We start from the raw sequence: 13,406 nt of genomic DNA, 5'->3' as shown, positions 1-13,406 counted from the left end.
AGTAACATAGGGGTTCTCACATAACTGTCCCTGGTATTGAGTAATCCGAGATGTTGACAGCAATTTATGGGGGTCCCCTCGTAAGAGAGTGTTGACCTCATGTGGACTTTTATGATCAAATCTTGGCCCAAAGTCAGCTTGGTTGCCTCCCGGACCAGTAAGGTAACTGCAGCAACTGCCCGTAAGCATCCCAGCCACCCAGTGGCAACACTGTCCAGCCATTTCAGGAGATAAGCCATGGGTCTGTCCCATGTCCCCACAGTCTGGGACAACAGTCCTATAGGCACCTTGTCCTTTTCAGTCAGGTAAAGAGTAAGCAGCTTATATAGGTCTGGCAGGCCCAAGGCGGGTGCTGATGTAATTGTACTGGGTTTGAATTCTATTACCAGTGGGACTTGTTTTGCAAGCCTTGGCGGGGAGGGGGTTGTCTTCCTCCCAGACCTCAGGGAATTGTTGGGTTAACTCTCTCTTGACTGTTTGGCTAACTCTCTCTCTCTCGTCCGATTTCCCTTCTGGGAGATCCTGCAACCTCCATTCATCTTGAGGGATTATCGAGAAGAAGAGTAAATAGGTGGTTGATCCCACTCGAAGAGTGAGTCTTTCGTTTGGGGGAAAGGTCACTTGTGCCTCCATTTAGCAAGTTGCTTCCCAACAAAGGTACTGGGCATTCAAGGATGTATAAAAATTCATGAGTCACCTGGTGTCCCCACCATCTGGCATTTTCGGGGTAGGCTTGAGACACAAAGCCTGCACTTATCACCATCTGAGACCCAGCAGCCTCTGGCTGGGTCTATTGGCGTATAAAGTCTATAGGCCTCGCACAGTCTTTTGCAGAACTCAGAGGGTGATTAGCTTTCCCTTTGAATCACTTCGGAGGGTTTTGCAATAATCATAGCTTTTTGGGCCCCCCTCTTGAGGCCTTGTGAAATAGCCGCCCAATATCTCTCCAGGTAGCCCCTCCCTTCCTCTGTGTTACAGTCCCAATTGGGCCTCTGGCTAGTTCTACCCATCATTGCAGGTTTGCAGTACCCTCAGGTGTCATTTCTCTTAACCATTTTTTTTTTGGCCTCAGTTAGGATTCTGTGTCTTTCCTCAGTGCTGAAAAGGGAGACTAGTAGTTGGATTATGTCACCCTATGTAGGGTGGAGGGTTCAAAAAATAGTCTCCATTAGCCTAATCATGGCTTGTGGCTCCCCTGAGTACGGTGGAGCGTGTCTCTGCCAGTTTAATATACCATAGAGGAAAATGGCTGGTAATACTAGGCTACAGGGGGCTGATGGTAGTGCCCCATGCATCCTGAACCAGAGGCTATTGTAGCTCTCTGAGGGGCATCTGTAGTGGGGTTCTTTCCCCCTTTCCCTGGAGCAAAGCCTCTGTTGAATTGCTGTGTTTTCTTCCCCCTTCCCATCAGTACTCACCGAGAGAGGTGGATACAATCTAGGAGGTCTGGCTGAGATGGAATTCTGGGGCATTGACCTGAGGTCTCCATCTCTGGGATCGGAGCCTCTACGATCTCTGGCAGAGCTGGTGGAAGAGCAGAGGCTGCTGCAGGAACTTCACCTGGCCCTGGATTGGGCAGTAAGGTGGCCTCCGGTCCTGGTGGAGCACTGGGAGGCAGGCGTGTCATTATCTAGTATGGGGTAGGGGTCAGGTCATCCCCATCAAAATCCTGTAGAATTTCCTTTTTTATCATCAATTTTTGTGCCATTAATATTTTCCTCTTTCCCTTCTGGAATACAGAACCTTATCCAAGTAGGAGGGTCTTAAGCTAACCCTAGCCATGAGTCATATGTGGATTTTGATCTGGGTGTCCTGGCTCTCCTGTGACTACTGTATAGACTGATTCTATTATTTTTAAGTTCATGTTGTTCCCTGGTGGCCATCCTACTCCCATAGGGGGCCATTTGACCTCACAGAGTATGTGGAGGCGGTTAGGCATTATCTTCACCCCATAGTCTCCTCCAAATCCCTTCTTTGAATTTTTAATCATGCACTCCAATACAGTTGCCTTAGATTCACTTCCCCCCCGCATCTTGCTTACCTTCTCGGACCTTCTTCTACTTTTCCTTTTCATTCTGTCTACGAAGTTCTCAGTACCCTATGTACTTCTGATATTTCCACTCAATGAAACACTTAAATTGCCATTCCGCCTCCTTCTTAAATGGGGTGAGAAGAGCCTTACCTGCTAGATCCCAGAGGGAGAAGGGGGATCAGTGTGTCTTCACCCGCCGGTCAGCACAGCCGAACCAGAACACCACATGGTCCAAGACTGTTTCTCCCTTAACTTTTAAAGTCCGTTCTGCCTTGGTGGACTTGATCCACCAAGATGTGCAGATGAAAACACAGATGGGTTAAATACCCCACGTCCTAGGCCATCTTCGGAAAAGCCTATTCATACTCACTTATGTATTCTGCTCCTTCTAGCCTGACAATTCCGAGGGGGACAAGAATTTCACTGCAGATGGGACACCGCCTGGGGGAGGATAGAATACGAGCACACAAGGACCAAGTTTCTTCTCCTAAAAATCCCCTGGTGATTGCTTGGTAATAATTTTCCCCAAGACGGCATGGACACCACCTCCTAAATGACCTTCACAAATTTCCTTCCTAAGCCCCAACATGCTCTTCAACCTGTGTACCAAGCAATCACTGCTACCTGCCTATCCTAAAAATCCCCTGGTGATGGCTTGGTAATAATTTTCCCCAAGATGGCATGGACACCACCTCCTAAATGACCTTCACAAATTTCCTTTCTAAGCCCTAACACGCTCGTCTACCTGTGTACTAAGCAATCGCTGCCACCTGTCTATTCCAGGCTCCTGTGGGTCTGTGCCCCTTCTAGTCCCTCCCAGGGGGCTGATCAGGCCCCCTCTTCCACCCTGCCAGGTGGGTTCCTCCTCATCTGAGCGCTCAGTTACTCTGCTGCCGCCCACCACCTGCTAACATGCAAGGTCCAGGCACTGAGAAGCAGAATCCTTCCAGAAGGGCGAGGCGCCTTCCTCCTTCTAGAAGATTTGTGTCGCAAGGCCTCAGAGTAGTCCCAAATGGGACTTGTCTCCTCAAAGTGAGGAGTTTCCTGGCCCATGCACCAAATGTTGTAGCCACGCGTTCTGGGAAACAAACTCATTCAGAAGGACAATGCAGATAGTGGAGTGTGATTTATTACACCAGTGGGCCCAAGGCAGAATCTCCTCTTAGCCAAGGACCCCGACCAGTTTTTGTGAAAACCTCATATACCCTAAGTATATGTGCTCAAACCCACCTCCCCAAAGTTAACCTGCGATTCATATGCCTTAAATCCATGATTTGCATGCCTTAAGCCTAGGTAGTTAACAGTAGACAATTATCAATAGGCCTGTGGTCATACCCCAATAAGCATAATAGAATTTATGATTCTATTTAGTTACACAGATAATTAGGGTATTCTTTTAGGCAATGGAGAGTCTAGGTACGAGCCCTGGGGCTCTTCCAAGGGGGGGGGGCGGCGGGGGGGTGTCTGGTTTTTCCAGTTGGTATGTCGTTTCCATAGACACTGGGCATATAGCTCAAAGTCCACAGTCTGGCCCAAGATGGAGTCCTGCTTTCAAGATGGAGCCTGTTCTGTCCGTTTCCTCCTTCATTAGAAGAAGGAATGATTCTTGACAGGATGAATGTCTGGGAAGTGTTTCTTGTGATGCTGTCTTTGGTTTACGGCATTAAGAAGGTTCTTCCAGACAACCTGGAAGTTTTTGATTTGTTTTCTTTTTCCTTATTCAAGTTTACACTGTGACTTCCATTGTTACCTCTCAATTTTGGAATAACCCCACCATCCAAGAAACCTAAACCATAGATAGGCTAATTGGAAGGCAACTTGCACTCATGCACATACTGTATGTAACTCATTGGTAAAGAGAGGCTTTCAATAGTAATTCAGCTATTTTTAAATAAAAAAATAAAAATAGGTCACTCTTAAACATTGTTAAAAAGTTATTCAGTAGTATTTTCTGTTCATTACTCTGAACAGTTTGTTCTGACCAGCTTGTATTGGTAAAAAGGACAAAGCTTTCTGAGGACTGGTGTCTAGCTGCACATCTTGCCCCTCCAAACTTACAGGTCTTTTCCACATTTTTAAACATGAAACTCTGTTACAAAATGCTGTCAGAATATCCAACAATAGTGTAGACTTTAATCCAAAATAAATGTCCTTATCAAAAGTATTCATGTTAATGATATCCTTTGCAGTTACCGGTATGTTGTTTATAGTTCTTTGTCTGTGGGAGGTAGGCTTATGTAAAATGCTGCCACTTTCCACTCATCATCTGGGTGTGAACAAAGAAAAAGAGATAACACTTTTACACAATATCATACTTTCTTGATGCGGTCACCTTTAATAATAGAAACCAAAAGAAACATTTCCCAATGTATTCATCATAATTCTACCAGGAAGCAGATGTGCAGTCTTCTTTTTCTCTTAATCATGTATTTATTTATTGCATTACATCTTTCAGTCCTGTATATTTTCCTGTAGAGGGAAATTCCATCCTTCCTGGAATAATAATTTCCTAAGTTTTTTATGTATTTTTCTTAAAAAAAAATTGATGAGTTGTTGTGAAAATACACTCTCCCTTCTTAAATGTATTGGTCTTTTAAGTATATTTCTTTACAGATAGAGCTCCAGTACTTGTAACTCTTCCTGAGGATATTTCTGTGTTATCAGAAACTACCCCCCACCCCCCAAAAAAACAGATATGGGGAATTTTAGGGGAAAATAATCATATTCCTACTAAAATACAAACAAATGAATCTCCCACAGTATCTTCATGGAAAATTTCAGTATCATCTAAAGATGGAAATTTATAGTAACTCAACCTCCTATTATTCTAGCTCTTTCTTTTGTTCACTTGTGCTGAAATGATCTATGTCTCCATCAGAACATACCAGCCTTGACTGTCCTCCATCTTTCCAGAATCTCTTGGTTTCACTTATCTATGTATACAGCCTAGATCTCCAGACCAGGCATTTCAAAGAAAAATTTTCAGCCTGCTATAACATCTCATGTGCTCACATAGTTGATGTAGTTTCCTATATAATGATGCATATATTTTTTGGACTCTTTGATTTCCACGTGGGTTTCTATTCATCTAAGTCCAGTGAATTATCTTCTGGATCATCAGCCATCCTTGCTGATGCATATTTCTCTGGGCCAAGTAATTTGTGTTGGTCTCAGAACAATGTTCAGACAACTTTGGACAAATTTGGTAATTTATATTCACATTCACAACACCTGTTTGTCAAATTGCCAACATCCATTGGATCATCGAAAAAGCAAGAGAGTTCCAGAAAAACATTTACTTCTGCTTTATTGACTACACCAGCCTTTGACCGTGTGGATCACAACAAAATGTGGAAAATTCTTAGAATTCTTAGAGAGATGGAAATACCAGACCACCTTACCTGCCTCCTGAGAAACCTGTATTCAGGTCAAGAAGCAACAGTTAGATCCAGACATGGAACAACAGACTGTTTCCAAATCAAGAAAGGACTAGGTCAAGGCTGTATATTGTCATCCTACTCATTTAACTTATATGCAGAGTACATCATGTGAAGTGCTGGGGTAGATGAAGCACAAACTAGAACTAAGATTGCTGGGAGAAATATCAATAACCTCAGATATGCAGGTGATACCACCCTTATGGCAAAAAGTGAAGAGGAACTAAAGAGCCTCTTGATGAAAGTGAAAGAGGAGAGTGAAAAAGTTGGCTTAAAACTCAGCATTCAAAAAACGAAGATCATGGCATCCAGTCCCATCACTTGATGGCAAATAGATGGGGAAACAATGGAAATTCATTCGAATATTCATTCGAAGGACCAATGCTGAAGCTGAAACTCCAATACTTTGGCTACCTGGTATGATGAACCGACTCATTGGAAAAGACTCTGATGCTGGGAAAGATTGAAGACAGGAGGAGGAGAAGGGGACATCAGAGGATGAGATTGTTGGATGGCATCACCGACATGATGGACATGAGATTGAGCAAGCTCCAGGTGTTGGTGATGTACAGGGAAACCTGGCGTGGTACAGTCCATGTGGTTGCAAAGTCGGCAACTGGCCTGAACTCACAACACCTATAAGCCATCATTCATATGATGATATGATCAGTTGTTTTGGCTGTAGTCTGTTATATGTTATACCCTCCTGTACATAAACCCCAACTCATATTTCTTTCCTTCTATGTGATAAAATGTGTAAAATGAAACAGGGTTTTACTTTCTTAACCTCTTTATTTTTGTTGTCACCAACTAGTGACCTCAATTTAATCAATAAGAATCATGAATAGTCGATGCTCTTATTTAAAGGGAATGACCAGAAGTGGACTTAAAGGCTGTGAATTTTTAAAAATTGTTATACATATGCATCAAATTACTGAAAAAAATCACAAATGATGAAATCATTGAGACTAAGACACAGTTTTCTCCTGATAATGTTATTTCATCATCAACTGTACTCTCCTGTCACTGTTGTCATTCATTTCTTGTCCAGAGTGATGGCAAAATCCAATTCGAATGCCTTCAGTTGGTATGAGCTGGCTTTAATCTAACTTTGCTGCTTAGTTTTAGCCACACAGATTTATAATATCACCTCTTTTCTCATGACATATCTTATATGTCTCTTAAAATAATACCCATTCTCAAATTCCAGCTTAAATGATATCCCCACTATGAAATTTTCAGATTCTATCTATTCCCCTCCTATCTCAGTCAAGAAATAATTTTAACAGTTTAGTTCATATTTTATATCTCTTTTATAGCACTTACATTCTGCCTAAATTACAAACAAAATACAGTGGAGTTGATTCTTATACAGGTTATAAGTTCAATATTTGAAATCACATCTTGTCAATGTTACCCTGAAAAGTCATTAAATTAATACATAAAATGTATTATAAAGCATTTGTGTGCCACTTTAGGAGCTGACATTCAGTCTTTCAATAATATGTAACACTGAAAGTTTTCCTTCTACATTGGATTCAAGTCACTGTTTCTTCACTTCAGCACAGATGAAGTAATTGGCTTATATTTAGAGTCTGTGTTGTATGAAAAAATCCCATGCCTCTTTAAATATGAAAATCAAATACAGCTTGATGAGATGTTTAGACTATGAGAACTGAGAATGACAAAGGGGATTTCTTTTTTCTTGCCCTCAAAATTATTTTTAAAAAGCTAAGTTATCCAAAAATTCTTCCTATCATCTCGATTTTCATGACATTTGGTTGCATACCTTCCTAAAGGTTTGGGTCAGTAAGTAGATAGATAGAAAGAAAGAAAGATAGATAAATGGAGGTTTGGGTAAAAATATACTATTTTGGAGACTATGATGGTTTAGTTGCTAAGTTGTGTCCAACTCTTGTGACCCCATGGACTGTAGCCAGCGAGGCTCCTCTGTGCATGGGGTTTTCCAGTCAAGAATACTGGAGGGGGTTGCCATTTCCTTCTCCAGGGGGTCTTCCAAACTCATGAATCAAACCTGGGTCTCCTGCCTTGCAGGGGGATTCCTGCATTGCAGACTTATTCTTTATTAACTGAGTTAGGAGATAAGGACTATGTCAAATTTTAAAACTTCTGTGCATCAGAACAAACAACAGAGTAAAAAGGAAACCCATGAAATATAAGAGATAATTGAAAATCATATATCTGACAAATGTTAATATCCAGAATATATAAAGGACTCCTACAACTCAACACAACAACAAAAAACTAATTGAAAAATGAGCAAGGATTGAATAGATATTTATTCAAAGAATATTTAGAAGTAGCCAATGAGCATATGAAAAGATATTCAGAATCATTAATCATTAGAAAAATGCAAGTCAAAGCCATCGTGAGTTATCACTTCACATCTTAAGATGGCTACTGTCCAAACACCAAACAACAGAAATAACATGGGTTGGTAAAGATGTAAAGAAATTGGAATCCTTGTTGCACTGTTGGTGACAATGTAAAATGATCTAGCTGCTTAGGAAAACAGTACTGAGTTTTCATTAAGAAACTGAAAATATAATTACCACATCATCTAGCAATCCCACTTCTGGTTATACATCGCAAAAACTTGAAAGCAGGATATCAAAGCACTATTTGCATATGTAAGCTTATGTGGCATTATCCAAAATAACCATGATGTGGAAACAACCCAAATGTCCATCACTGGATAAATGGACAGACAAAATGTGGTATGATAAGGGGGCAACAGAAGATGAGATGGTTGGATGGCATCACCAACTCAATGGACATGAGTTTGAACAAACTCCGGGAGATGGTGAAAGACAGGGAAGCTTGGCGTGCTGCCATCCATGGGATCGCAAACTGAGTGAGTGAACAACAGCAACAACAATGGAAAGTGAGTCAGACTTAAAAAAGAAGGAAATCCTGTTACATGGCAAACATGGATAAACCTTAAAGACATTATGCTAAGTGAAACAACCCAGTCACAAAAGACACATGGTATATCGTTGCACTTCAGTGAGGCATCTAAGTAGTCAAATACAGAAACCAGGAAGTAGAATGGTGGTTTCAGCTGCTGGGGGCAGGGAGAAATGGGGAGTTGTTCAATGGATACTGGAGTTTCAGTTTTGTAAGATGAAAAAGTTCTGGAGATCTGTTTCACAACAGTGTACATATACATAATAATACTGAGTTTTACACTTAACAGTGGTTAGGATAATAAATTTCATGTTACTTTTTTTTTTATACCAAAACTAAAAATGACTAAAGAATACTAACTTAAATAACTAGTTTAAATCTAGGATGCTTGGCATTATATGATGTAGTGGTTCAGTTCAAATTTGAAAGGCTTTGCAATAAAAGCATTGTTAAAAGAACAAAATTTTACTCAGATAGACCTTTGTTCAAATCCATGCTCTGCTGCTGACTAAAACACTGGCTTAATTTTTCTGAGCATCAGTTTCATCACATGCTAATTTGGATTAAAAATAGTATCTACCTGCAGAAACTTGAAATGCATTAAAGTTCAGCATATTGTAAGGATTCAAAAAAGGTTATTGTTACTATTATTGATGATTCCATTTAAAAAATAATCATTTGTAACTTACAGTGCAAATTCAAGGCTTCTTTGTTAGAAAAGGCATCTGTGACTTTGCTCATTTCAATTTATACTTGGAAGATAGGCAGTACTTTTTTTTTTCCTTCCTACTATTTTTGAAAAGGCATTCAGACATGAAATGCTTGATTATTTACTTGAATCAGGATTGAAACACTTGGCTAGTTGAAGGCAATTCTGGGAATGAGAAAAAGGGCCCCTCTTTGAGTGATTGAAGCTGGATTTCTGAATCGGATCTTTCAAAAATAATGGGATTCTTTGCCCATTTTCCATGAATTTACATTTTTTCATAGAAAATTGTCTTGGATCAGATAAATTTTAAGTAACATCTCTTATTTTTTCATTACTTTAAAAAATGCAGCCCTAAATTATCTTAATCTTTCTTACTCTCCTTAATATCCTTTCTGCTGGATATTTGATTCTTTCTATATTTAGTTTTCTATCCTGTGACTATTTTTAAAGTCTGCTTTTTTCAGATTTGGTTTCTTATTTTTCAAGTTTGATAAATATACTTTCATGAATTTTTAGAAATTTAGCTTTGTTTTACTGTTCACTTTCTCACAAGCACTATGTTCTTTGCTTGGCAAGAATTTTCTTACTGAATTATGATTCTGTTGTGTGGTGAGTGATATTTTCTACTTGACACAGATAAGGAAACTGAGACATAGATTACATAGCTTGCCCAAGTTCCCACCCATAAAGTATGAAGAATGGGACGTGGACCCAGGTGGTTTGATTTCAGAGCTCAGGCTCTCCAGAGCTGCACAAGTATCCTCGTTTTATCAAGGATGCACTTTCAAAAGCTGCCTCTTTTTTTCCTTTCCTTTATTCTCTATATATTTTACAGTCCTACTCATTTCTTTAAGGAATATCCCCCTTTCCTTCAAAATGTAGATCAACATTTTAGAATGTAATGTGTTCCCTTGTGTGCTCCTGCATTTCTTACTGCATCTCTGTTCTCCCAGGTCACTGACTCACTGCTGGGGATGTCCTTGGCCTCCTTGCCCTGTGACATTCAGTTACTAACTCCATTCTTTTACTTCTGTCTTCCAAGGAGTCTGAGCTTTTGAATGTTATTTTCCTTTCATTCAGTTCCAAGATGATGTTTGTCTCTGCTGAGTGTATTTCCTTTAAGCTACTGGAACCTTCTGTTCTGCAGATTGCTCCTTGGTGCATTTGGAATGAAGCTGCCAAATTTCTTTTTGTACATATGCTTGCTTTTCTGTTCCTGGAAACTCTACAGAGTTTCCTCTCATTTTCTACATTTTTCTTCTTCACGTTTCACCTCACTAGCCTAGTATGTGTCTGCCATATTGTTTTCTCTCCACCCCAGTTCACTTCAGAATATCCTCTTGTTCTGAATGCTTCAATTTACCCAAACCTTCCACTGTCTTTTTTACTGTGGAAAGAGTTGTATTTTAATCAACTACGCCATGTCATTCTGCGAAAACCAATGGCTACACATTCTGGAAACTTCAGCAACTAAGTTTTTTTATTTCTTTTTTTAACCTGATCTACTTTATCTGCTTCCTTCATTCCTCTCATAAGAATCATACTTTAATAATTTGCAAGAAGCTCATGATGAGGACCTGGCTTTACACAGTAATCACTCTTAAGTGAGCTCTAAGTGCTTACTGGTGCTATGATTGAGGACATGAATTATATAAGAAATCCAGGGCAGTGAAAAGATCACAGGGCATACAGTCAGAAGATTCGAGTCTTTGCCATTGGTGGTTCTTCTTGTCAACCTGATTTTAGCTTCTACAATATTTCTTCTTACTCTCAGCTTTATTTGTCAAGTGAAGGATTAATAATACTTAACTCCAAAGGGGAGATTCAAGTGAGACAAAAAGCACACACATATTTTATAATTTGGAAATTGCCATACAACAGGTACAAATTATTATTATATTGGCTTTCAAAGCACAGAGATGAAAGTTTGTCAAGCACATACCAATGTAAATAAAAATGAAAGGTGAATATGACTAGAAATCCTTACATAAGGATTTCATTTATTTATACAGTTTTCTCTCTAGCATCAGAAGTTTTCTTAAAATATTGACATCTTCATTTAAGGTTTTATTTAATAAAAGAAAATTTCACATAGCCTTATGAATATTTGAGTGTCTGAAGGTGGTAGGTAACATGCTTTGCTGATCTGAATATCATAATCCAAAAATAATACCATGTATGTAGTTCACAATTTCTTCATGTGATAGGATGGCTGTTCCAGTGCAGTTCATAGGGAAAACACAGATGGGTGGCAAGGACATGCATTGGCATGTGTTATTACGGGTGAAGTTCCACCTGGAAATCCTTTGCTTTCCTCTGTAAGGAGTCATCTCACTCCCATAGGATTGGTGATTTCAAGGTTTTGTATCTTCCCACATGTCTAATTATACAAGTGATTCATTTACAGTTTAATCTTTAAAAATACCATATTGCAAACCAACACATAGACTCACTGAAAGCCATACTAAAAAGATTTATTATCCCATTTTATTCCCCTATGAAAACTACTGAATTATTATATACCATTTCAAGCCATTAATAAAGACCTTTGTATGAACAAAATATGGAGGATAAAACTAAGTTTTTCAGTTCTTTTGAAAATGAGCTTGAACTGTTAACAGGATTCTCATTTTTTTTTTTTTTAATTCTGTTGATTGCTTTGTCTTCTAGAATCGTGGTAACCAACTGAGTGGTCAAGTTGTTTGTATCTTATGCATACAGACTGATACCAGCAGTTTCCTGGGACGTGCCTCGCTCCACATCAGGTGAAGAGATTTGTCATTTGTATGTTAATACTTCCCTTCCTAATTTTAAGGTTGTCTTCTTTTCTGCCTTCTTGCGATTGTTCTCTGTGAACCTCTCCCCTTGGTACCATCTTAAATAATAATGGTTTTCCTCTAGATTATTTATATCCTTTGCCTGTTTGTAGATAGCTACCTTGCCCATCCATTTGTTGCTCTGCCAAGAAGTGCTTGTTTACTGCTTTAATCTTTTATCATAAATCATTTTTTTTCTATATCTTAATCACTCTTCCATCGTGTCTCTGAACTCCTTCCAGCTTCTGTGCACCTTTTGGATAATGAGGTGCCTGGATCTGAGCACCAGTTGCGGTCCTCCCATCAGTCCTGTCTAGGAGGGTCCCATCATATCCAGGATGATGTTTTCTTGTTCCCTTAGGTGCTCATTAGAGATATGATGCCTGTCTCTACAGGCAGAGTCAAGCGCAGCTTCATCTCCCTTACTCTCCTGCAGCTCTCTTCTAGCTTATCCTTTTTCCAGAGTGAAAATCCCAATTTCTGTCCTCTTCTCACTCTCATTTTCTTGCTTCTAGCTCTCACTATAAGTCTGTACATATCATTCTTTACTGTTTTTATTTTACTCATCCTGCCTGCCTCATGATCTAATTAATTTGTTTTATTTCCCTTTTTCTCTCCATTTCGTAGTTAACTCAACATCTTCTCAGTCCCACCATTTTCCAGTTGGTGCTGACAACAAACCATCCATCTCTTAGTCAAATTGACTTCCTTCACTCCTCCATTAGAAAAGATACTCTTATTTCCTTATGTTTATCTAATATCCTACCTTGTCATTTTTAGGCAAATCAAATAGTAGCTTGGCATTATTTTACTAGGTTTGAAAATTTAGTTTTATCAGTTCCTCAGAGAATGAAGCTATATATTCTGTTTGAGACTACTGTGTGGAACTTAAGAAAATGACATTTAGTTCAGTTTTTAACCCATAAATTGTATATTTTGGGGAAAGACATGATAGGTCTCATGACTCTGAAATAGTTACAGTATAAATCATGGTTTGTGTTTCTTCAGTACTTGTTAATCCTTTCTTCCTTCACTGCATTCTTCCCTGCCTTTCATACTTCCTTCCTTCCCTCACACAATGGTTCCTGAAGTCCTGGCATCAAGGATGGTGTGGGGGGGAGAGTGCTGTACCTGTGATTCTAGACCCTGTTCTCAGAGTGTTGAATTGTGAAGCCACATCAAACCACTTACCTTGTCACTTGTGTCCTCATATATAACAAGAGTGAGGTTCCCAAACATGATGACTGAGAATAAAGCAGCATTTTATTCACAAAGTGTAGGAATAGTGAGACAGAAATCCTAAATAAGGTTTAGGGTTGGATTGAGAAGAACCTCAAAAAATTGTATGTGAAACAACAGAAGGCTTCCTGCCAAATGAGTTTCGTCAAAACTTTCTATAGTATGAATGTGTTTGTGTATGAAGGAAGAATTGATGTGAGGGAGGCTAAGAAAAGATGCTAGGGAAATATTTTAATAATCTAGGA

General features: G+C 39.4%; 1 protein-coding gene across 2 annotated transcripts in view; it reads left to right on the top strand.

Moving 5' to 3' along the window:
• Positions 1-13,406, top strand: part of SEMA3D (semaphorin 3D) — a 228,905-nt gene that overhangs the window by 23,424 nt on the left and 192,075 nt on the right. The window contains exon 2 of one of the 2 annotated variants that reach the window (XM_086397190.1): positions 11,777-11,871. The exons of the other annotated variant lie outside the window; for it this stretch is intronic. The gene's annotated coding sequence lies outside the window, so the exon portion shown is untranslated. The remainder of the gene's footprint in view (positions 1-11,776; positions 11,872-13,406) is intronic. 2 annotated transcript variants of the gene reach the window in all.

This window comes from Bos grunniens, chromosome 4, assembly GCF_055505025.1.
Source record: "Bos grunniens cultivar Pamir isolate PY7600 chromosome 4, Bosgru_T2T1.0, whole genome shotgun sequence".
NCBI classification, from domain to species: Eukaryota; Metazoa; Chordata; class Mammalia; order Artiodactyla; family Bovidae; genus Bos; species Bos grunniens.
The sequence above is the reverse complement of the archived record's forward strand: the minus strand, read 5'-3'. Positions and strand labels throughout refer to the sequence as shown.